Source organism: Protopterus annectens, chromosome 2.part0 (genome assembly GCF_019279795.1).
Source record: "Protopterus annectens isolate FY-2018-M chromosome 2.part0, PAN1.0, whole genome shotgun sequence".
Lineage (NCBI taxonomy): Eukaryota > Metazoa > Chordata > Ceratodontiformes > Protopteridae > Protopterus > Protopterus annectens.
In genome coordinates this window covers 402,412,105-402,438,879 of record NC_056728.1, presented here as the reverse complement: position 1 = coordinate 402,438,879, position 26,775 = coordinate 402,412,105, and positions in this window count along the sequence as shown.

The following is a 26,775-nucleotide window of genomic DNA, read 5'->3' as shown; positions in this document are numbered from 1 at the left end:
TAAACTGAAGATCTTGGCTTCAGATATCAATAGTATGAAAAATATTAAGAGAAGAATATGTATATTAGAATGGTGTGCCTTATCAGATGCACATGTAACCATATTAGAAGATATTAGATTATTAATAGAGGAAGAAAGGATGCAAACATAAAAATTATGGAATGGTTCAATTATTTGGAATCTAGGAAAATAAATGAGTTCTGGTATATGTATAGTATGTCAGAGAATATTAAAATATTAGATATCACATTGGTTGAACTGGGACGTATAACTGTGTTAGACCTGAGATAGAATAAATGTGTTTATAGAATTATAGCCTTATATGCCTATGCTATAAGAAAAAGAAAGGGAAATACATTTGTGTAAGGCTATAATAATAGTAGGGGATTTTAATTGTAATTTAAGAATAAATAAGAAAAATGGCTATGATGTCAAAATAGTAAATGGGATTAGGAAATGTGGTATATTATATGTATGGTAAAATAGACATTGGACTTATAAGCAAAATGAGATTATGACTGAAATTGATTATTTTTGGTATCAGATAAGCTTAAAAATTATGCACCAAGGACCAAAAAGACTGTTTTTTCTGATCATTTAACTATATGGTTAAGAGTACACGAAAAAGAGGAGTATATAAGACTATGTGTAAAGGGATTAAAAGATTAAATGAGAAAGAATTGGAGGAAGATGATAAAAAAGCAATGATTATGTTGTGGAGGAATCATATAGGTATGAGGTTTTTATGAATACTGGAATTAGTGAATTAGCTTTAACAAAAAATATAAAACATGTTTTATATAATGTATAGAGGATAAAAGAAAGAAGAAAAAGAAGATATATAAAAATGTAAGTCAAGAAATATTTAGTCATTTATTAAAGAAAGAGAGAACGTTTTATGAGAAAGAAAGGAAAATATATGAAAATAATCAAGTGAAGATTAATAAGTTGTAATAAAAACAAAATATTGTTTACAAGGAAAGAAGGAAGAAATAGCACTGTATTTAAGTAAATTAGTTAAAGAAGAGAAAACAATAATAAGGGAGTTAAAAATAAAGAAGGAAAACAAGTGAGGACATCGGAAGTATAAGTGAAATAATTAAAGAGCATGTAGCACAATTGTTTGTTAAAAAAGAAATAAATGAACAAGGAAAATATGAAATAAGGTTAAATAAGGAAGATAATGAGTACTTGGAAAATATATAAGTAATAAAGAATTAAAGTATTGAAAGTTATAAATATGAATACAGCAATGGGATTAGATGGCACTGAATATCATGTGTACAATGAAATCCAGAATTGGCAAAAAGCTATATTTATAAAAGTATTGAATGAATGGCTAAAAGTGGGAATAAATTATAAAAAGATATGTATAAGAGTCATAAAGTTTATATGGAAAAAGGAGATAAAGATAATATAAGGAAATGGAGACCTGTAACTTCAAATAATACAGATTATAAGATGTTCATGATAATTATAACTAAAAGATTAGCAAATAAGGTTGATGAGTTATATGAGTAAACTGTATTTTGTAAGAAAGGAAAAGGAACTCAAGATTTTTTATGGATTATTACAGTAGTGGTAGATGACATTGTTAATAAAAAGTTGACGCAAAGATCATGACAGGAGATCTAATTAAAGCATATGATAGAATTCAGCATGAATCGTTATGAGGCATTTTGAACATATAGTATAGGTAAAAGAATAATACATGTAATTCGATCAGTATTTGATAGGAATTACTTTAAAATTAATGTTAATGGATGGATAAGTGAGGAATTAAAAATAAAACATGGAACAAGATAAGGCTATCTGGCTAGTAGCATTATTTTTTCCTTGGTTATGAATGCAATAGTGAATAAGATTAATAAAATGACAAATACTGTAGAAAATAAAATATTAAGTGAATTGCAATTGCCTATAATGTATGTTTATGTGGATGATATTGTATTAATCACCTGTGATAAGAAATGGACGGAAAAAGCAATTAAAAATTCAGTATTTCATTAAAATAAACTGGTTTATGTATAAGTAAAGAAAAAAGTAAGGGATATGGGTTTATTGGAAGTATAAGAGACATAGAATTTAATGAGAAATCCAGCCATAATTTAGGAATAACATTTAGACAAAATGTTTACAAGGATGAACAGTGGAGAAAATTATTTAAAGATATGACATGACCACTTTTTAAAAGACATTTAGATGTTCTTATAGAAAGAAAGCACATTTGATAAACAGTATGGTATTAGGAAATATTGCATAAATGGGAAACATTAATATGATTCCAACAAAATATGAAAAGGATTTGATGACTATATTATTTTCTTTCATGTGGGGGTCCAGGTTGAATCCAGTTAATAGAGGGATCTTGTATATGAAAGAAGAACAAGGACGATTGGGACTAATATACCCAACTGCTCATGCAGCATCACTGAATTTATATGGAGAAATGAGATGTTGTATAAAAGAAGAAAAAAGTCTGATAGATATTATTTTAAAATATAAGTAAAATGAGACAGGTATAAGAATTAAAAAAAAGAATAAATGAAGAGATGAAAGCATATTAAAATAAAATTATAATATGGAAATTAAAAATGAAGAAGATAGAAAAGAATAGTATCTGAGTATCATGACAACATTTTATTTTATTGATCAATGGAAACATTTAGAAGATGATAAAAAAGACTGCAATAAAAAATGACATTTAAATGGTATAAAATACATGAATGTAATTTTTTTATGGAGATAGTATATAAAAAAGTTACTGATTAAGGTCAAAATATTTAGCAAAAGTCAATGAAATAGAGTATGTAATACGTGTGGAGAATATAAAATAACAGAGCATGTTTTTTGAAATGTATAAGAGTTAAAAAGTTATGGAATGAAGTATGTAAAGTAATATGTTGAAAGAAATTACAAAAGTTGAGCAATTAAGTATGGATATGATTGAATTTGTTTTTTATTGTGCAAAAAAACAAGAACAGGTAAAGAAGATGGCTAGAATAATATTCTATATTTCATGAACAATATGGACTGAAATATTGAATGAAATTAAGTTCAATGGAAAATGGGTATTGGTGAAAATTATAGAAAGATCATGGTTTTGGTTGTGGAAAAAGGGTGGGGTGAAGAGTTTAAGATATATTGTACAGAATGTAAAGATCTGTCAATATCTGTATATAATGTAAATATGTAATTAAGTATTGTATTTAAGTTATGCTCTATTAAAAAAATATTCATTTTGAGAAGTGTTGTGTCATCTTTTACATCAATCTGAACTACCACCAACTCAGGCAGATGAGGTCTTGGTTTAATGACTATTCTGATGAAACTATAATTTGCAGAGAAATATAAATCTGTATTTTCTTCTTCCTTTTGAATATGAACTTAGTAAACTGTATTTAAACCTGACATTAAAACATTTTCTACAGAGAATGTAGAAGGAAAACATAACCTGCTTTGCCAAAGACTCTAAGTCAAATTTCTGCTAACCTGCCTCTACATTGTTTTCAGCCACTGGTTATTTTCAGTGATACAGTGGTAGTTGGGCAAGTGTCATCTCTAAAAAATAGTGAGAACATTCTGTTTAGCAACACTTAAAAGTATTGCTTCATCATTTACTTGTTTAATATATTTTTTTTGTTTTTTTCCCAGTGTAATCAATTAACTTGCATGTTTTAATTGGTCTTTTTATGTTTGCATCTGATGTTTTTCTCAAGTGCATTTAGTTAATTATTCATTCATAAACTCTTTTCAATTGTGTCTTATTTATTAGCTTATAAAGGGTAACCTCACAACACTGGCTTTACAGTTGGCATTCACTCTGTTTTTAAGGGTACTTCTACATGTGAATGAGATAAAATTCCTCAAGTGTCAAGTACCCAAATCACACATCTTCAAGCAACAGAATGCCAAGAGCTATTTCCCATAGGAAATTTCTGCAAGTGTGATTCATAAGTGTGTGCCAGCGGTGATTCCTTTACTGTACAGTTGGCATATACAAGTTTTTAGGATTGAGGACTTGTCTCTCCTGAAAAAAAATCTTACTGTTGGAAACGTTGGTATTGTGGCATTTATGTTTGATGTTTTTTCCTCTGCATTTTATAATCTAATGTATTATAGGGAAATCTTTTTTGACGACAGGCTGGCTACAAGCTCTTATATATATAAATTTATAGATAAACAGATTGCTGCTAGACTAATGACACAGGGGAGCCTTTCTTAGCTTAGCCATGTTTTCCTGAAAGAATAATGATATCCTGTATCCAAATAGGACATTGAAGACCAGGCATTTATAAGCTACTTCTATCCATAAGGGACATTGGTACCAGGCCCTGTGTAAATGTGCTATACCCCATCCACTTGTCTAGGCTGCGCTTAAATAGGGCTATTATAATTTATTATATATCAGTTAGCTTATTTGGTGAAGTATTCATAAATATTAGATTTGTCTATTTGGTGGTAATGCATATCGTAGACATGAGAACAGAGTATTGCTACAGGAGAGGTATCAGTAACTCATACAGGGAAATTGTGTGTGTGTGTGTGTGTGTGTGTGTGTGTGTGTGTGTGTGTGTGTGTGTGTGTGTGTGTGTGTGTGTGTGTGAGAGAGAGAGAGAGAGAGAGAGAGAGAGTATCTAAAATAGTTTAGTTAAATCTAATTTACTGTTTGCAAGATTATTCTAAATGGCATCAATATCAGACTGAGATGGATAAGAAACTTGGGATCCAGAGTATATAACCTTGTTCTGTACTGTACAGTGTAAAGCATATTTTAGTGTTGCAGCACTTGTTATAACTCAAGGTTGTAGTATACATTTGCCCAAATACATGTATAATATCTCATACTTGCCACTGTTATAGTTCCTTAATCACAGAAACACTATAATGTTGTGACAATTCCATAAGTTAAAAACTCCAAATTTGCCTACGACTGAGGACCAATCTTAACGCTACACCAGCTGGATAAAATAATCAAAAAAATTGTGTATAGCCAACTAATAAAATACATTACAAATGTAATTTCTTAACAAACAGACAACATAGATTTTGTTAAAAATATAGCACACAACGAGCACTATTCACTGCAACTAATTTTATCTATGTAACTATGGACAAAGGATAATTAGCAGGAGCTTCTTTCAACAACCTAAAATATACCTTCCAATCTCTAAATCACATCTTGCTACTTAGAACCCTAACTAATATTGGTAGAGATGAAAGTGTCATACAATAGCTCACATCCTACCTAACCAACAGAACTTTTACTCTCTCTCTCATGGATCCAAGACATCCAGAACAGGTGCTTTTACAGTTGAGGTACCATATGTCTCAATTTTATTATTCTTTTTCAGATTCTATGTAAAAACAAAACAGTATCAAGAAAACCAACAGTTTAAATGTTATAATTATAATAATCCACAAACTAAGTGATGCAAGTCATAATTCCACTTAAATAAAATAACAAATATGTTAAAAACACAATATCACTGTGAGTACTTTCATCCTCCTAGTGGACTTCTTCAAATTATGAAAAACAGTAACAAACACATTCATTTTATATAAGCGGCAAGGTAGTCAGGTGAATAAAATAGTCATGTGCAAATCAGGTAATATAATCAGTCAAAGAAACAACTTCCTTCTTTTTAAATAAATGTTACAGTTTTCCATGTCAGTTAGAACTGGTGCTTGGCAAACATTAAATTTCATTTGTCACACATATTCTTTCCAATCTAACAATTCATCTATTGCTTCTTTGCCATAACGAGAAAAAAAAAATTCTTCCAAAGTAGCAAATTTAAAACCACTGCTGGCAGTACAATCCATGGCATGCTTTGAAAGTGCATTAACGGCATACATATACTCATAAATTCTCTTAGATAGACATATAGATGTTCTACCAGTACAAGATAAACTACACTGTACATAGCAGGCAACATAAATCACATTTATTCCTTTGCATGTGAATACTTTTAGCATTTGGTATAATTTCTTTTTTAATAATATTTTTGATTTGACAACCAACAAATATAGACATCGATGCCACAAATTTTCATTTCTCATTTACCTATTATATCTCCAGTACCATTTTGTAATATTTTGTTCAGTGTTCTGCCTCTGTTAAAGTTAAACCTGTTATTCCCCACTAGGACTGTAACCTAATATTTGCTGACGCAATAGAGTTACCTAATATTTTTTGAGTTAGTGGAGGTACTTCACTGACCCAGAAAATATTTGGTAGCTAGACTGACTTAGTAAATATGAGGTATGTTGTAAATAATACCTTGAGAATGAAATTTAAATGTTTTTTTTGATAAAGCTAAAGGTGGGGTTAACCGCAGTAAGCCAAATAAATGTCGGGTAGATATTACAGAAGTATCTTACCTTCGTTATTAGCTAGGCTGTGATAAGATTTGGTCACAGCATACCAGCATAGTAGCTACACATAACCTATCCATGGTAACAAAAAGCAGGGAAGAGAACATCTTCGTTCGGATGCAGATCAGGATGCAGCATGACTGAACTGATGTTTGCAGTGACACAGATACTTGAGAAGAAGCTAGAAATGAGAAAGAGTCCAACTGGGCATTCCTAGGTTTGGAGAAAGTATATGACAAGATCCTAAGAAAGCAGATTTAGGCAGTTCTATGATGGTGCGAAGTCCCAGTAACATTGGTAGAATTAGTGCAAGCTATGTGCAAGGACCCAATGACTCAATTATGAAGAGTGTTCGGTCTTAGACAATGGTTCTTAGTGGGAGTGAATGTGCATGTGGGTTTAGCAATAAGCCTACTGCCATTCAAACTGATGAAGGGCTTCATTAGCAAACAGGTTAGAGGGGCAGATCAACAAAGTTGTTTTATGCAGACAATGTGTCATTACAATGAGGATCTGAGCAGGAGGTTCAGCAAAGGGTAGGGGAATGGAATGCAAAACTGAAGACACATGAGATGAAACTGAGTACAGGTAAGATAGATGCAATGGCAGAAAATGGGGGAATCAGAGGAAGCTGAAAATTGACATAGAAGGGAAAACAGTGGAACAGGTTAACAGCTTCAAGTATATGGGTGGAGTGGTTGAGGAGAAGGGAAGTCTGAATAAGGAGGTCAAAGTTAGAATTAGATGGGAGGCAGCCAACTGGCATAGAGTGTTGGGGGCAAGTGTATGACAGAATAATGCCAAAGAAGCTAAAAAGTAAAGTGTACACAATGGTCGTGCTACCAGCACTACTGTATGATACAGAAACCTGAGAAGTAAAGGAAGAACAGTTGAGGAAACTAGAGGAGATGGAGATTAATTGTTTGGGATGGGTAGGGGGACACTCTGGGACAGATGAAAAAAACAGGACATCAGAGCAGAAGTAGCTTCAATTGCAGAAAAACGAAAAAGGTCAAAAAGAACAGATTACGGTGGTTCAGGCACATGTGCAGAAAGGGTTTCTATTATGTGATCGAAAGATCACAACTTCGAACGCTCAGAAAAGTGAAAATGCCACAAATCAAAGTTTGTATTGTGGGACCGCAGTACAGTGAAGATTGGAATATTTGCCTTTTCCTCACTGAAGTGTGATCTCGGAGTTGGTATATATATTTAGTGGGGGGAGTGAGTGGCGCAGCCCTCCACAATAATAGTTTCAATAGGTAGAATTTTTCTCTGATGAGCATTCAAAATTGTGATCTTTCGATCATGTAATAGGAACCCATGCAGAAAGGCAAAAGACAATCTGGTGAAGAAGATTTGGGACAGGCAGAAAGAAAGCAAGAGGAAATGAGGGCATCCAACAAACAGGAAGATGGAATGTGTAAGAAAAAAACATTGGCAGTCAAGCATGAGTGTCGAAGAAGGTAAGATAATGGAATTAAATTTAGAAAGATAACAACAGTTGGCACAACACCTCAACCCCATCTAGAAAATGGGAAAAAATGGGGTTGACCATGTTTTTTAAGACAATACGCAAAAATTCAAAATCAAATATAAAGCCAGTTAAAACCTTTACAATTTTTAGGTCAATAGAAATCTTTCTTAAATAGAAAAAGAGAAACATAAAAAGGGGAGATGTGACTATCATCTCAGATCAAGTTCCAGGATTTTTACACACTATGGTACATTTGTCTATGCAACCTCAAGTCTAACACTGTTTACCTGCTATTGACTTAATACCACTGCCTGCTTCTACAACCACATTTCCCATTTAACAAGATATACCTGTTTCTTCCCATGCTGCCATGTACCCTCCTCCTTCACTGCAAGATCATTAAACAATTGCTTTAGCTCTTTCATATTCATTTTTTATTAAGATTAAAAAGATATAGAACAATTCTTAACAGGGAATAAAGAAACACAACTTTTTGAACAAATTAACAACACAGGTAGAAAACTTCAAAACAGTAAATTAAACTAAAATAAAACTGTTTACAAAGGTGTCCACTTGAACAAAACAATTGTTAGTCTTTCAGAATATAATTCTATTTCATATCATGTTATAGTCAATGCTCTCAAGTATCTCTTTAACTTTAAACTAGTTGTGGTACAATGTAATTTTATCAGTTCTCATCTTGATAGTAGACAGTTCCAATTGAAAAACATTAAGTGCAATATTCTTGAATTATTTAAATGAAGGAGAAGTTTCAGTCTTCCATTTCATAGTAAATACTTTATGTGCTTATGCTAATAAAGTCCATAAAAGTAAATATTTTGATCTGGGGATGCATTTAGGTATTGGAAGATTAAACAGAATCAAAGATTTGGTTAACTGAAATATGTCATTAAAAACTATTTGCAGAAAGAAATTCAATTTTTATCAAAGTATTTTAAGCAATTTACAATGGTAAAACATATGCTGCCAATTTGCTTTCAATTTTAATTTACATCGCTAACACCCAAAATCTTGCTTAAACATTAATTCCATTTTATGAGGAGAAATAAAGATCCTATGTATAAATTTCCAAGAAAACAACTTCCACTCATACGAAAGAAAAGTTTGCTTTGAAGAAATTAATGTTAACTTTTCATAATTTTCACTAGGAGGTTGATCATTTATTGATTTGTAATGATCCCAAAAATATCTTTATAATACAATTTTATATTTTTGATTACTCTATATATATTTGGATAGCTACCCTTTTCCTATTAGCTGTGAGTAACATTTCTGCAGTTTGTTCTAAGTAGTGGGGATATTTGTAGCATTTCCATATTCAGGCTTGTATTTGGGCCTAGTGTTTGTGGAGGCTGTGTGTCTGAGCACATAATTCAGGGACATCTTTATTTTAGCCAAAGCCATCAGGCATTTCAGTGAGAGAGAATTGTTTGAGGTCATTGGCTGACTGAGGTCTCCTGGACTACAGCTTAGACTAAGCACCTCATTGGTTCTTTTGAGATTTCTTTCTTAAAAGCTGTCTCAGGTTTCAACTTTCTGTTACCTAAGAAGCTCAGTTGTGAGTGTTCAGCCATTTTACAGTGAGCTAATCGAGGGAAGGACACTCAGCAAACTCGGAGCTATAATATATAACATTAAGTATCCTGTTTTTTGTTTATTTTGTTCTTTATTTCTTTGTTGTTTATAGCACTTTGTGTACTGTGTATTTTTCTAGCTAGTTTCACTGTGTGTGAGGTATTAACTGGAAATTGTCCACTCTTATTAAGCATCTGTTGGGTTGTTTGTTTATGATAACTTGTTGCAGTTAAACTCTTTTTTCTAGTGGCTCCTTTAGCTGTTTAAAACTTTCATTTAAAGGCTCACTGCTGCTTTTCAGCTGTGAGTAACATTTCTGCAGTTTGTTTCCCACCCTCCCTTCCTGTTGGTATAGTGTTTTTATAGTTGGTGGCTTTGCAGTTGTCCGCCCCTAGTGTAAATTTGATCTGGGACCCACCTCCCAGTCTAGTGTCATTACCTCATTCTACCCAGTACAGGGAGAGCATTTGAGAAGGCCAGTCAGCTTAGTTTCTGCTACTCCTTTCTCTCTTTCCAAAAAAAAAAAATGTATCTGCTTTTACTGTATTTGTGTTTTTTCCTACTTTATTTTGCTTTTGCGTCATCTTAAAAGTACTCAGTTGTATTTATTACTGCTTGGTGTAACTCATTCTAAGCCTTTCAGTTTAAGCACCTGGGCTTCAGACCAGTTTTACATTAAGAAGGTTTGTGGTCTGCACTGTAGTGGCAGAACAGGTAGCTTACATCCTTCTAAGTTGGGAACTGCTGATTGAGGGCTCAGTGTCTGTTATTCTAAAAGTGTATTAATTCTGGTTTAAGCACTTGGGCTTGAGGCCAGTTATTTTACATTAAGAGGGTTCGTGTTCTGCACTCTTGTGGGAGGAGAGGCTGGACTCTGTCCTTCTGAGCTGGGAATTTCTGGTTAAAGCTTATAGTGCCTGCATATTTGAACTGCTTCTTACTGAAATTGGTACACCTTGTTTGCTGTAGCATAGACTAGCTCCAGACCTGCTGAATCTAGCTTTGTTTGTATAACTTGAGCACTAATCCAGGCATTCTTTAAAGTATTCAGTTGTATTTATTACTGCTGGTAGTAACTTGATTAAAGTGTAGCTATAATTTCTAAGTCTTTTGGATTAAGCACTTGGGCTTCAGACCAGTTGCTTTACATTAGGAAGGTTTGTGGCCTGCACTGTGGTGGCAGGACAGGTAGCTTACATCCTTCTAATTTGGGAACTGCTGATTGAGAGCTCAGTGTCTGTTATTCTAAAAGTGTATTAGTTCTGTTTTAAGCACTTGGGCTTCAGGCCAGTTATTTTACGTTAAGAAGGATTGCGGTCTGCACTCTTGTGGGAGGAGAGGCTAGACTCTGCCCTTCTGAGCAGGGAATTTCTGGTTAAAGGCTTATAGTGCCTGCATATTCTAACTGTTTCTTACTGAAATTGGTACACCTTGTTTGCTGTAGCATAGACTAGATCCAGGCCTGCTGAATCTAGCTTTATTTGTATGCTTTGCATGGCCTTTTAGCACTTCTGTGGATCCCTAGTGATATCTGCATTGCTTACTGTACTTATTTCCTTGTTTCACTTGAAAGAAAGTTACTGTCTGTCGTTTTTGCATTTAAGTTACCTGTAACACATTGCATTTAAGTTACCTGGCACTTGCTCACTAAAGCAATTATACAAGTCAGCTCTAAAAAATTAAAAGCACTACACCCTCACAAACTCCCATTGAGTTCCTTGTTCCCCATTGGCCCTTTTTTTCAATTATAAAGGAATTCCCAATACTATTCTAGCATGTCCAAAGGTCATTTGTCAATCTCCTCTCCGGTCCAGCTGGTGAATCTGGGAATCTTGAGGCAATGTTACAACTGCCTCATGTACATAGACAACCTTCTCCTCCTCCTCCCAACAAATTCCAACATATGTGAGAGATGCAACCATATAGCCAAACTGGAGGCTAAGCTCTCTCAACTCAGTACTGGCGGAACCAGTCAGGAGGAGAAGGAAACCACACTCACTACAATTCCAGTCTCACATAGACCTACCACGACAACAAACCAAACACATAAACACACAAAAACATACTCAGAGGCTCTAAATAAAAATCTGCCTAAGCAGCAGAGACCTCCAAAGCAGACACCCAAGCAACCGCTACCCCAAAACAAAACACGTGCAACACATAGCTCACAAAGCCAGTGTGCCGAACAGTCACAGCCCTTAAGGCTAAAAAACACACCTGATACACTTGTAATAGGTGACTCTATCGTCAGGCACACTGATGTCCCGCTCACCAGGCTGAACAAGGAGAAGGTCACGGTGAGCTGCCTGTCGGGCGCTAGGATCTGCCACATAACACAAGCACTCAGGTCACTCCAAGGTAAGTACAAATATGACTCAGTCATTGTCCATGCTGGTTTGAATGACCTGAGACGTACCTCCCTGGACTACATGAAAAGAGACATAGAGGAGCTCTCTGAGCATGTAGCCCAGGCCGGTATGACCCTGACCTTGAGTAGCATCTTACCCTCACCAAGAATGATGCCACAATATGAAGACAAGATGATCAATTTCAACAATTGGCTCAAGTGTTGGTGTCATTCAAAGGGGATGCAATGCCTGTCAGCCTGGGATGACATGCTCGACAAGCCACGATGCTTCACTAGGGACAGCTTGCACCTGTCACCCCTGGGCTTTCGAATATTGGCAAAGGCTCTTGCTACCCCCATAGTGCCTTTTTTAGGCAAGGCTCAAAAGACAAACCCACCTCCATAGGTATCACAAGAGATAAGAAACTAAGAGTAATGCTACTCAACGCCAGAAGTCTAAACCTCAAGATGCACGCACTCGAAACTCTCCTTAGCATGGAGAACATCGATATCTGTGCAGTAACAGAAACCTGGTTCAAGGCTCCCGAGAGCACCCCAGCACTCCCAGGTTATACCTCATACCATGCTTTTCGGCCCCAAAACTTGGACCGAACCACAAAAGGAGGGGGAGTATCAATATTCGTCAAAGATACCCACACCTCCAGGTTGGTGGCACAGCACGAAGCATCAGAGACTATCCATGTGCAACTAACTGTGGGTAAAACTGCCTTCCAGTTTATAGCCTGCTACAGACCACCCTCCCAAACCCAGGAACCTCACTCGGCCTTCCTGAGAATACTGGAAAATATGAAGGTCTCTCCAAACACCATTATATTGGGTGACTTCAACTACCCAAACATAGACTGGGAGCATTACTCTAGCTCCAACACCCTAGCCCAAAGGTTCCTAGAATTTATAAACTCAAATGCTATGGAACAACTTGTTACCACTCCCACAAGAGGGGAAAACATACTGGACCTGATCATCACCAACATGGGGACACTATGCTCCAGACCAGAAGTGTATCCCTCACTGGTAAGATCAGACCATAAACTAATCTCACTGGATATTCACATCCTGACCCCACCCCCTGCCCAGAAAACCACAGTGAAAAACTTCTCTAAAGCAAACTTCACACACCTCAAAACCGAGGTGAAATCCTTCAAAGCCCCCGGGCCTGTGGAAAATACGGCCCAGACCGCAGAATCCTTTATAAACGCATTCTATGAACACCTTCAGGAATGCATGGATCATGCAATCCCAAATAAAACCAAGACCCAATCCTCCAAAGGCAGATGTCCTGTCTGGTGGACCCCAGCCATAAACAAACTATACAATAGAAGGAGGAAGCTACTACATGATAGAGCAAAATCCCAAAAAGGGAAGGCATCTCTGATCAGTATTAGCAAAAAACTACGGGCACTCATAAAATCGTCTAAGGCCAGTTTCGAGAGAAAAATTGCACAGGACACTAAGGATAATCGCAAGGCTTTCTTTAGTTATGTTAGGAACCTGGGTGGGATTTCCCAGATATGCTCAGAATTAGTCCAAAATGACAAAAAATACACCGAGCCCACAGACATTGCCAACATCCTAGCTGACAGGTTCAGTGCAAACTTCCCCCCCCCCTCCCCACCAAAAGGGCAAATATCTATCCCAACAGAGTGCTGCCCCCCTGACATCTCAGATGCTCAGGTAAGAGCCGCCCTCTCAAAAGCAAAAAACACAGCATTAATGGGACCAGATGGTGTCCCGGGCTGCGTCCTACATGAACTCCAAGAAGAGCTAAACCCAAACATAAAACTACTGTTCAATCTTAGCCTTACTACAGGATATGTACCCAAAGAGTGGCGTACAACAACAGTGGTCCCTCTCCACAAAGGTGGTGCCTCAACGGATCCTGGAAACTATTGCCACATAAGCCTGACTAGCTTGGTCTGCAAAGCTATGGAAAAGATCATCATGGACCTCATAGATAAAGATATTGGGGACCTACAGACACTGGATCCTACCCAGTTTGGCTTTGTTAAGGGCAGATCCTGCCTCTTAAACCTGGTCAATTTCTTTGAAACAGTCACCAAGGCCATTGACGAGGGGAAGGTGGTCCACACAGCCTACCTGGACCTCGCAAAAGCCTTCGATACAATACCCCACTCGGGCATTATAGATAAGCTCACCAGCTTAAATATAAACGCCTATGTCACTAGATGGGTTGCAAACTGGCTCAAGGACAGAACCCACATGGTTAGAGTTGCTGGAGCCATGTCAGACTCCAAACCAGTTACAAGTGGCGTCTCACAAGGCTCAGTCCTGGGACCTCTCTTGTTCGGTATATATTTCTCGGTGGTACATGCCAACACGGAAGGACTGTGGCTGACCAAGTTTGCAGATGACTGCAAACTGGGCACCATAATCAACTCTCCAGCTGACACAAGCATCCTCCAAAAGGGCCTCATAGAAACAGACAACTGGTGCCAGAGCCATGGCCTCAAGCTAAACGCCAAAAAGTGTATAGTCATCCCCTTTGGCAAAAACAAAGTGCCCACAAATTACCACATAGGTGGTAATCCATTAAGTACAGAAGAAGTCATTAGGGACCTGGGGACCCAAGTTGATAGCAATCTCTCATTTGACAACCACGTGGCCAAAGTGGTTAGAAAAACATTTTATATAGCCCACCTAATCATGAAGGGATTCACATCTAGATCAGGGGAGGTCATCATGCCTCTTTACTCATCCCTCATCAGGCCCATAATTGAGTACAATGCCCCTTTTGGGATGTACCTTACCAGACACCTGCAGCAACTGGAAAGACCCCAAAAGTACCTCACCAAGAGGATCAAAGGGCTCAAACAGATGCCATATGCTGCCTGATTAAAGAATCTCCAGCTCTACTCAGTGGCATACCGCCTGCTCAGAGGCGATCTGTGCCTGACGTATAAAGCCATGTCCAACCCGGAATTAATGGACATGCTGCACCTCAGAAAATCCAAATCCCATCGAGCTACGCACTCGAGAGACTTGAACCTCAGCACTGAAATAAATAGGACATGCTGGAGGGACAGATTCATAACCCAGAGGCTCCCTTCACTCTGGAATAAAATCCCAGTCCAGGTTAGGCAGAGTCCCACATTGACTATCTTCAAGAAGAATCTTGATGAGTGGATGGGAGATCGCAGGTTTACCCCGGCTATCACTTCTGTGTCACTGTTAGACAGAGGCACAGTATACTAACCTCAAAAAAAGGCATAGCAAAATTAATTTAAAATGGGTGGCGAAAGCCAAACACACTCTGGCTAGGCGTATAAATGCCCTAGGGCAGATAGCCTAGTATGAACCTATGAACCTATGAACCTATATCATATTTATCATAATGTTTTTCATAGGAAGAATTTTTACAGAATTCATTAGCTGATGCCAATATATTAAAAGTTTTTCCCTAAATTTAGTCATTTTAGTGACATCAAAAGCGTTAATGTTATTCTGTGTACAAGCTATAAGGTAGAATAAAAATTACCACACTCTAAATTCTGGGATTTTATTCAGATATTTTTAAATATATTTAATGTATTAGTTATATATTTAGAACATATACGTTATTTTTATTATCCAAAATATAGTCTCTTAATATCCAATGAAAATGATTGGAGAATATTTTGATAAATTGAAGTAGCAATGAGTGATTTGATTTTAACCAAATAAGTTCATGTATTTGTTCCCACCTAGCAGAATAATAAGACTTTAACCATAATATTATTGTCTTAATAATAGATGATAAAGCATACATTTCTATATCTGGAATGCCAATTCCACCTGCTGTCCAATCTTTTAAATGATGATTTAATGCTATTCTGGGTTTGCCAGGATACCATAAAAAGTTTAACATTAGTTTATTGAACTGATATATACATTCTTTAGAAAGTGGAAGAGAAATAGCTTGTATATGATATAATATTTTTGTGAAAATAATCATTTTGATTAAGAAAAACCTAACTTTCATTATAAAAATATTATTCTATCTATCTGTAAGATATCTAATTTTATTCAAAATATTGGTGTAATTAATAATTAATGTTTCATTAATATCATTTGATAATGTAATCCTTAGATACTTAATTTTATCTAGAACTATATATTTAGAAAACGTCTTATCCACATTTTTCTTATTACAAGTTAAAAGTAATATTTTGGTTTTATTATCATTAAATTTTAGGCCAGAAATCTTTTGGAAGAGTTCCATTGTCTCCAATAAACTTTGTAATGAGCTCCCATAATAATTTATAGTTAATAGAATATAATCTCCAAACCAGTGAATTTTCAAAATTAAATGATTTCTAAAGTGTATACCTTGGATGTTTGCATTCAATCTGATGTATTTCACAAATGGTTCTATGACCAGAGCAAATAATAATGGAGACAGTGGAGATCCTTGCTTAGTACCCTTAGTAATTGTAATTGGCCTAGATGTGTACAATCCAATCTTTATATGAGATAAAGAAGTTTCATATACTACTCTAATAACTTTTATAAAATCTTCTGAAAACAACATATTCTTTCAAGGCCAGCAGTAAATAATCCACTGGACTGAATCAAAGGTATTATTTATGTCTAGACTTACAAGAGTCGAACTTCGTTTTATAATATTAACAATGTAAATTATTTAAAGTACTCTTTTAATATTATCATATGTGTTTCTATTAAGTATGAAGCCAGTTTGACCTTCATCAATCAGCAATGGTAGAAACTGTTTGATTCTGTTAGCATGCATTACCATAAAAATCTTCTAATCAATGTTTAATAGGAATATTGGTCTATAAGATGATCATTTTTTCCATCTTTATTTGACTTTAAAATTGAAGACATTAAAGTATATTTCCATGATGGGGGAATATTTTTTGTTTCTTTAGCTAACATAAATACTCTAACAATATTGGCAATGCTTCTTTTGGTAATAGTTTATAAATTTCTGGAATAATACCATCAATTCCAGGTCCTTTGCTTAGTTTTAAGTTATTAATTTGAGATTTCAGTTGTAGCATTAAAATTGGTTTATCTGTTAGTTTAATCTGATCTTCTATTAACCTATTTTTGATCTGTTTCATAAAAAAAAGATTGTATTATATTTTGTTGTTCTTTTACTGGGTCATATAAATTAATTAAATTAAAAGTTATTTTAAAGGCCTCTAAAATGATTCTAAATCTGAAGCCTTTTTTCTAGATCCAGGAATATAAACTTCTTTTATCTGGTTAGAGTGAATAATCTTCTTCTTTCTATTTGCTATTATACATTGGTTCTTAGGATTCTTAGAATAAAAACTCAATTTAATCTTCTTTAAATTAATCATACTTTTATGGTGAAATGTCTCTAAATATTTTTATGCATCTCATCAAGATCTTTGGCTAAATTTGTGTTATTTTTTTTAATATCTAATTTTAGTTTATCAACTTTCATTTGTAGATATAATTATTTTCAATTCCATTGTTTTTTCTTATTAATATACCAGGATAGAACTTTGCCATATAGATATTATTTTAAAGACTCCCACGTGTATATCTCTGATACATCCTCAGTTAGATTCACATTTATAAAGGATTGAATTTCTTTGTTATAAAATTCCTTAAAATCTTTCAAGTTGGTTATATATGATGGAATTCTACTAATAGAAGCACTTTGTTTTGCATTCATTTTCAATTCAAATGTAATTGCATTATGATCCGATAGAGAGCATGTGACAACTTTAACTTTGTGTAATTATCCAGTTATATCACTTGAAATATATACTCTATTCTAGATTGGGTACCATGCTGATGTGAATAATGTGTAAAAAATAATGAATTTGTATCTGCTTATTCATTTATGTCCTAAATATTAAATATATCTATGAAATCTATTAATGCCTTAGATAATGTTTGTTTCCTACACTTATTTTTTGTGTTAGTATCACAATCATTCAATATACAATTAGTCACCAGCTAAAATTATACTCCCTTTAGAATGTTCTACAATATCCTCAAAATGTTGCTTGACCACTTCTAACTCCTAAACCAGGAATTCCAGTAAAGATTAATCAAGGTGTTTACTTTCACACATATTTCCAAAGATAGTAGACAAAACATCCCAGAGCTATCACTGCATAAATTTATGATTTTAGGCATTAATACAGAGGATTTCCATAGTATTTCCACACTGTTTTTGCTTATAATGTGAGCTAATAAGTACTGGATAGTTATTAGTATTAAGTTTATTAATGTCTTCTTGTAAATTGTCTTTTGTAAAAATACAACTTGAGCATCAAACATTATTAGATATTTGCTTAAACTTTCCCTTTTATAACTTTTATTCAAGCCAATAACTTTGATAGAAGTGCCCTTCATATATAATTTCTCATTAGATGTCTAGTTAGCCATATATTCTTAATGATATCTGGAAAAAAGATAACTAAAAATGATTATATATGTTTATCAATCAAGCTGATGTTATTAATATTCATAGACACCAATTTATAAGTAGCTAAACACTGTAATATTAAACATTTAAATAAAAAACATGCTGTCTCTGAGGGTTAAGACCACACATTTGAATAGTATCTTAATTCAAGCATTCCCTCTAAAATCTCTTCCCAAGCCAAACCTCCTTTCCAGCTATTTGAAATTTATCACTTTACAGAAAGTTACCTATTAAACAAATATTAATTATTGAATTATATATACTTCTTATTATTTCCTATTTATGTCCCAAGAATTTGTGATTGAAAATAATTATACATAATATAGATCTATTTACTCCAATTAGTTTTAATTCGCAAACAGTCAATATTTCTTAAATCAAGTGTTATAACCATTTTCAAATTCTGTATAACACAACTATAGAAATATATTAAAATATGTCCTTATAATCTTACATGTTACTAATTGAAATTATATGAGTTTGTATGTGTGTGTATGTCTGTGCATGCATGTGTGTGTGTGTGTGTGTGTGTGTGTGTGTGTGTGTGTGTGTGTGTGTGTGTGTATAAAATGATGCAAACACAAAAAAGAAGAATAAAGCTAGTGTATCCTTACTAAGTAATAAATGTGTATAATGTAAATGTCATGCAACAATCAAAACCCATGTTACTAACAACCTTAGACATCACTACAATATATGGCAAATGAACCTGTAAGTAAAAAAGATGGCATCTTAAGTAAGCCTAAGAAACTAGAATCTTGAAACCAAGCAGTATAATTTCCATTCATATCTTTCAGTTTGAAAATATTACTTTCACATATATTATGAAACAGAATATGGATTAACTGATTAAACAGCTCTTTCTCCTGAAATAGCAAAACATCCAAGGTGTCATTTTGTTTATGAAGTAGTGACCTAAAGGAATTACTAAAAAATACTTAAATTTGAAATGTGTATCATTTCAAACTTGAGTCATAATCCAGTTTCAGTATTTATCTGAAAGAGGTTTAAATACTGATAAGTAAACTTTCATTTAATGAAATTCAGATGGATAAAAGTCCCACCTCCACAATGAATTTAACATTGTAGGAATTTAATAAGGTATGGAGATGTTATGAAAAAAGTAATGTACTTTTTTTATAAAAAGTATAAATTTATCATGTACAAATGAAATCCCACACCAGGTGTGATGCCCTTGTACTGGCCCAGTAATCAAGGAGCCTCAATCCTCACCACTAGCACCAGTGAGGGGACGTACACATTGGGAGGATGACAAACATGCACACAGTAAAGTACAATTTCCCTTAAGAGCATACAGAGATCACAGCCAGTCTGGGGCTAGTTTCTCCCTCTTTCTCCAGATCCCCAATAAGACTCCTCACTGGCACAGCTATAGGGTTAATATCTCAGCTGAGAGGTCAAGCCAAGACCTTCAGCACCCTCTCAGTCCAGCCAGTGCTTCATTTCCCTGCCCAAGTAGCTGACGCATACACTTTGAGATTTGATTTATATATAAACACACACACACACACACACACACACACACACACACACACACACACACACACACCTGGGGAAGACTGGCACAGGTTTACTAGTTATGTCCCCTTCCACCCAGACTATAAGGTAGTTATCAAAGCCACCAACCAGTACTAATCAGCTACTTAAAGGCCCTTAAAAAGGGTGCCCAATTCTACCATGTAATGTTACTATTATTCAAATGGTAAGTGTGACCAAGACCAAGGCTATTGGAGTGCCCAATACACTGTCACCAAATACATATGCAAGTACTCTAAGAGCTTAAATATGTCTCACAAATATTAGCCACAATTAAAAAGTTTAAGTATATTCAATAATAAATAATAAAAGAACCAAGACAATACTCAAACAACACAGTAACTACATAGTTCAGAATCACAGGAAATATTTTAAAACAACATTGCAGAACAGTCCCAAATAAATAGAGAAAACATCTAAACTAATCTTTACTATATTCCTATCTATATTTAAGAGAAATCACCGTACCCTAGTTACTTGCTATTAGTAAGGCAAATGCAGATGCATGGATGTTCTTCCTAGGTCCAAGACAAGATATAAAATGCACAGTCTTTCTCTGAGAGAGTTCTTAAATTACTATCAAACATTACTGCTGGGTCAACTTGGATGACATCACTCTTTGTCATCTGCCTTCAGTTCCCAGGCTAACAGATACCAACAGAAATGTTATCATATCTGTGTAAGAAGCATGCATCTCTCATATGTTTGCTCAGAACTGGAAGTTGTAAAACAATTAAAATGCTTTTACATTTGGAGCCTAGTAGTTATTTCTGTTTCAAGACAATAGAAAAACCTCTAGCTCTAGACATTGTGTTTGCACTAACCTGAAACTGAGAGATAACAGAATCATAAAACATTTGGATTTCAACTTATTTTCTTGAAGTTTTGGAAGTTAACTCTGTATGTTCCAGCTTCTACCATTAAAACATACATTTGCTCAGGTATATAGTTTATATACGTTTCTGTTCTTTTCCAGTAGGGTACGCTGTGGACACATTCTTGAAGCTCGGTACACAACGTACAGTTCTGTATAAATTATATTAATATTCACAAATGACATATGATTATTTACAAAATTCCAGATAGCTGGGCTGGCAGTGTCACAATCTCCCCACCCCAAAACCTCAAGCTAGATTTTCAAGTGCCCCTTGAGAAATGATGCTTGAGAGGGTTGAACCTATCTGTTAATACACTAGCCCATTCCCTGTCATGACATTCCATCTGCATTGGCATTGCTAACTCCACTGTGGTGCTGCACTGTCATATCATATGCTTACAACCCTAGGCTCCAGCTTAGTAAATTGGCATTTTGCTGGCTGGCTCAATGTAGCTTTGTTAAGGGATTGTGGTCTGTAACTACAGTGAATTTCCTTCCATACAGATAAGGCTGAAGTTTCTATAGTGCCCACACTATGACTAGGCATTAGTTTTCTACAGCTGCATAGCATTCCTCCCTGGGTTGGAACCTACAACTGAGATAAACCACTAGGTGCTCTTTTCCCTCTGAGGAAACCTGCCTAAGTACAGCCCCACCCCATGGTTTGAAGCATCCACCTGCACAACACATTATTTGCTGTAGTCTGGACTGGTTAACACAGGGGGATCCTCCCAAAGCTGCTTTAAGCTTCTGGAATGCCTGTTCACATGCTGGGGTCCACTCTACCTTATCTACCCAGTTTTTCCTTGTCAGGTCTGTGAGGCGAGCAGCTATGGTACTATAACTGGGGACAAACTTTCTGTAGTAACCTGCTGTCCCTAAAAATGCCCTCACCTGCTTTTTGGAAACAGGGGCAGGCTATGCCTGAATGGCTTCCACTTTGGCAGGTTCTTGCCTGATCTTACCACTACTGACTCTATGTCCCAGGTAGAAAACCTCAGCCATAACCACTTGACATTCTCTGTTGTCTGCCCAGCACCTCCCTGACATGCTGAAGGTGATCTTGCCAGGAATGGCTGTAGATGGCAATGTCTTCTAGGTAAGCAAGGGCAAAATCTCCTGCTGCTGCTAGAATATGATCTACTAGCCTCTGGAAAGTCGTTGGGGCATATTTCATCCCAAAGGGCATCTTTGTGAGCTTATACAAGCCAAAAGGAGTCTCTCTAGCACTGGGAGTCAAGGGCACCTGCCAGTAACCCTTGGTAAGATCAGTGGTGGTAAGATACTTAGCCCCACCCAGATGCTTAGAGCTTCATTTATTCTTGGCATGGGGTAAGCATCTGACTCTGTGTGAGTATTTAATTTCTTGGAGTCCACACAGAACCTGGTGCTGCCATTCTTCTTTGGCACCAGCACCACTGGGGAGGCCCAGGGATTGCTGGACATCTGAATTACCCTAGTTCCAACATTTCCTGTATCTCCTCAGTCAGAGTCTGTTTGACTCTCTCAGGTACCCTATAAGGGGACTGCTTAATAGGCCTTTATGGTCCTTTATCCACATGGTGCTGCACCAGGTGGATGCACCCTGATTACCCAGTGAACATGCCCCCAAACTCTTGTAGCACTGCTCGGATTTCTCGAACCTGGGTAGGAGATAGCTGCTGGGACATTGCTACCCCTTATACTGAGGTGTCAGTCCGAGCCTCACTGAGGTGATCAGTCACCTGATCCCCCTCAGACTCCTCCTACAATCCACTCCAAATACTCAGCACAAGGGCCTCCCTATCATGGTAAGGTTTCATCATGTTAACATGGTACAATTTGTGCCTCTGCCTCCAGCCTAGCAGTTGTACCATGTAGTTAACATTACTGACCTTCCTTACCATCTTGTAGGGACCCTCCCAGGCTGCCTGCAGCTTGTTGTGTCTAACAAGAATGAGAACCATTACCTGCTGCCCTACAGCATATTCTCTCATATTCCTGTCATACCAGACATTTTTCTGCTGTTGAGCTTCTGCCAGGTTCTCCTGGGCCGAGCCCATGAGTTCCCTTAGCCTTGTCCTGAGGTTTAGAACATATGCCACAACAGACTCCTTGTGGGATTCACACTCAACCGCCCATTCATCATGAATCAAATTGAGCGGTCCCCTCACCCTATGCCCATACAGCAACTTAAAGGTGAAAAAAATGTGGATTCCTGGGGAACCTCTCTGTAAGCAAACAATAAATGGGGCAAATATTTGTCCCACTCCCTCTTAAACTGGTCTGAAAATGCCAGTACCATTATTTTGTGTGTAGAGTTTAACCTCTCAACAAGAACATTAGTCTAGGGTTTGTAGGGGATGGTCTGTAGGGGCTTCACCCCACAGTACTTCCACAGACAAGCCAGCAGATCTGATATGAAATTGGTACCTCTGCCAGTCAATATTTCTTCTGGAAAACCTACCCTGCTGAAAATCTCTAAAAAGCATTTGTCACATTTTCTGCCTCAATGGAGGACAGAGCCTCTGCCTCAGGGTATCTGTTAGCATAATTTATTACCACTAGGATATACGTTTTCCCTGTGGATCTTGGGGTACTCAGAGGCCCCACAATATCCATAGCTGCCCTCTGAAATGGCTCCTCAATCACATACAAAGGCATCAAAGGAGCTTTCACCTTGTCTCCTGCCTTCCCTACCTTTTGGCACAGCTCACAGGTCCTGCATTATCCTGTTACATCTCTGGAACTCCCAAGGCAATAGAAGTTCTGCATAATACAGCTCTGTGTATATTGCATGTCCATATGACCTGCAAAGGGAATATCATGGGCTATGGCTAGAAGTGCCAGATGATAGGCTCTGGGTACTACCCACTGCTGTATTCTCTCACCCTCTAGCCCTCCCTCAGGGATCCACTTTCTGTACAGTAACCCTTTGTCCCAGTATACAGATTCCCCCTTTCCTTGAGAATCAGGTGCCTCACTAGCTACCTCCCTCAGGTCTTGTAATGTAGGGTCTGAGAGCTGAGCCTGTGTCAAATCTCTCTCTTTGTAACCCTTCTCAGCTCTCCTTCCACAGGATATCTGGTATCCACTGACAGCGGTGCCTCACTGTCTGCCTGGATACTACTACTCACCTTTGCCCTTGCATTCACTCTGTCCAAAGGAACATCAGTATCCATAAGCAGCTGTGGCTCATCTTCAAGCTCACTGCTACAGTTTAGCTCCCTCCCTAAAGTAACCATCTCACCAGTCTTGACTGCAAGTGTGCGGTCTGTTTGGGTCTTCTCCAGGCTACCAGACCCACATGCTTGTCTCCAAGCCTGACTGTGTGTAACTGCATGCACACAAGGTATGGCATTATCAAAACAATTCCCTATCAGGAAATCTGCAGGGATATCTTCAAACACACCTACTTGCTTTCTTCTTTTTCTATCCTCCCAGTCAAGGTGAAACCTAGCCAAAGGTATTTGGAATGGGGTCCCACATAAAGCTCTGACTGAAGTAGACTGCTCAAGCAAGTAGTGCTCCTCTGTAACCATTGCAGGGTTAACAATGGTTAGGTCAGAGGCTGTGTCTCTCTTAGCCATGCCCTCTTTTCCATCCACTAAGATAGGATATAACCTCCTGTGGTAGTTTGGTACACTTGTTGTCTTGAGGCAACTTACTGCTGGCATTTTGTCATTCCAAATTACTGGCTTTCCCACCCTGCTCCCATGGACATCTGTATGCTACACTGCCCCACTGGTTGCATTTAAAACATTTAACCCTTGGTCCTGGACATGTACCTAGACTATTGGCTTCCCCTGCTACTGGCGGTCTCTGTTGGAAAAGTCTGGGCTGCCCATCATGGGTTCTCTTAAACCCATGAGCAGTACTGGGTCTCCCTTTCTGGTGCAGTGATGCCCTGCTTGCTAGGTATAGGTCTTCCTTCTTCTCCAACTCATCTGCGGTAGTGCATTTTCTATTAGATAACCAGAATCTCATGTTAATTGCTAAGGGCTTGTTCCTTCACCAAAAGGTCTGCCAGCCCTTCAAAAGTGGTGACCTGACATCCACTCACCCACCTATAAAAATAAGTGCTTAGTTCAGCAACATATTCACACACACTTTCATCTGCCTTGTGTCTATGTTCACAAAACCTTTTCCTATAAGTTTCAGGTGATAACTTAAAGCATTCTAACAAACACATTTTGACTGCATTATAATTTATCCAAAGACAAATAGCTGATACAGGTTAGGCTCCAGGATAAAATGCAGAACTTTAATGTAACATAAGCACTTTCACCACTGCTTCTTCAGGTGCATTCACTGAAAAAGATTCAAACCCTTCCTTTAAATACAAATCTAGTAATCACATGATCATAAAAGTCACATGCTCCACTTACTAAAACAACTTAAATACATAGTATATAAACACTTTAAAAATACATATATTAAAACATATGATGAGTAAAAACACAAATATCATAATTATGTTATTTATAAATAAAATAATACTTCATTGTTTATTTTCATTAATCTACCTAAACAAGGATCTAGACTTCAACTTGGGTCTTAGTGGTACCTGTTCATTAAGACCATACGAGAGCATGTATATCATATCAGCAAGCAAAGTAGGTGCAACACTTTAGAAAAGCACATCATTAGCATTAATTCGTCACATATATTTAGATTTTTAGTCATTGCTAAAAATTATGAAAGTTTGAGAGGGGGTAATATCTGTAATAAGATAAAAGAATTAGACGCCAAATGGATAGTAACACTCAGAGCTGATACAGGACATGGTCTTAATGAACAGGTACAGCTAAGACCCAAGTTAAAGTCTAGACCCTTGTTTAGGTAGATTAATGAAAATAAACAATGGACTATTATTTTATTTATGAATGACATAATTATATTACTTGTGCTTTTACTCATCATATGATGTGTTAATATATGTATAATTAAAGTGTTTATATACTATGTATTTAAGTTGTTTTAGTAAGTGGATCATGTGACCTTTATGATCATGTGATTACTAGATTTGTATTTAAAGGAGGGGTTTGTATCTACTTTAATGAATACACCCGAAGAAGCAGTGGTGAAAGTGCTTGTGTTACATTAAAGTTCTGCATTTTAACCTGGAGCCTAACCTGTGTCAACTATTTGTATTTTGGATATCTTACAATTGTTCTCCTGTGGACACAGGCACCTGTGAGCTTGTGGCTTGTTTTTGTGTTGTATTATAATTTAAACAATTGGTATCAGACAGTTTAGAAATTGCAGTTACAGCTTTACCATGGAGTAAGAGGTTCAGGAACTGTACCCAGAGCCCTTGATCAACATTATACTGTTTACATACCCTCTCAAACATATGAATGAAACTATCAAAATTATCCCCTCTGTAAATTTTGGAAGAAATTTACTGATCTTTGTTTCTTCTGGGGTTCAGTTACTCCCTTCCCCATTACCTCCATGGTTCTGGTGAAGACTCAACATCTCCTTTTCATGTTGCCTCTGCCTCCCATTCTCTTCAGCCTGCAGATGTCACAGTTTCCATTTTCCTCAGCCACCAGATGTCTCACTGCTGCTTCTGTTTCCAAACACTTGGCCTCCAACTCAAGTTTCTTTAACTCCAGATGGATTTTTAAGTCCTCTGTGGAAAGGTTGAGATGTCCATGTTCTGACAGCTGTACATCTCCACGGCCAGTCTGATTGTCCTCCTTGTTGCTATTCTGTGAAACAGCTGTGACAAAAGCTGCAGTCATGTCTGATTTAGTCAGGTTGGCATGCACCTATCCTTTATCCTGGCACATCTCAGCCAACTGGCTTCTTGTCAGCTTGCCATACTCCTCTGCTGCTCTCCCTGACTAACTAAGCTAACAAAAAAATAAAATAATTGTCATATGAACTCTGAATGTTCACTGCATGATTGATTGACAGTACAAACACCTTCAGTAACCACTGTACACAGGCTACAGGAATTCAATATCCATACCACTACAAGCCAATGAATACATGATGTGGCTATCTCACCACTATCAACCAATTAATATGTGTTGTGGATATCCCACCCCTGCCAAACATTTGATATGTGACACCCCTGCATTGGCCCAATATTCAAGGATCCTCAA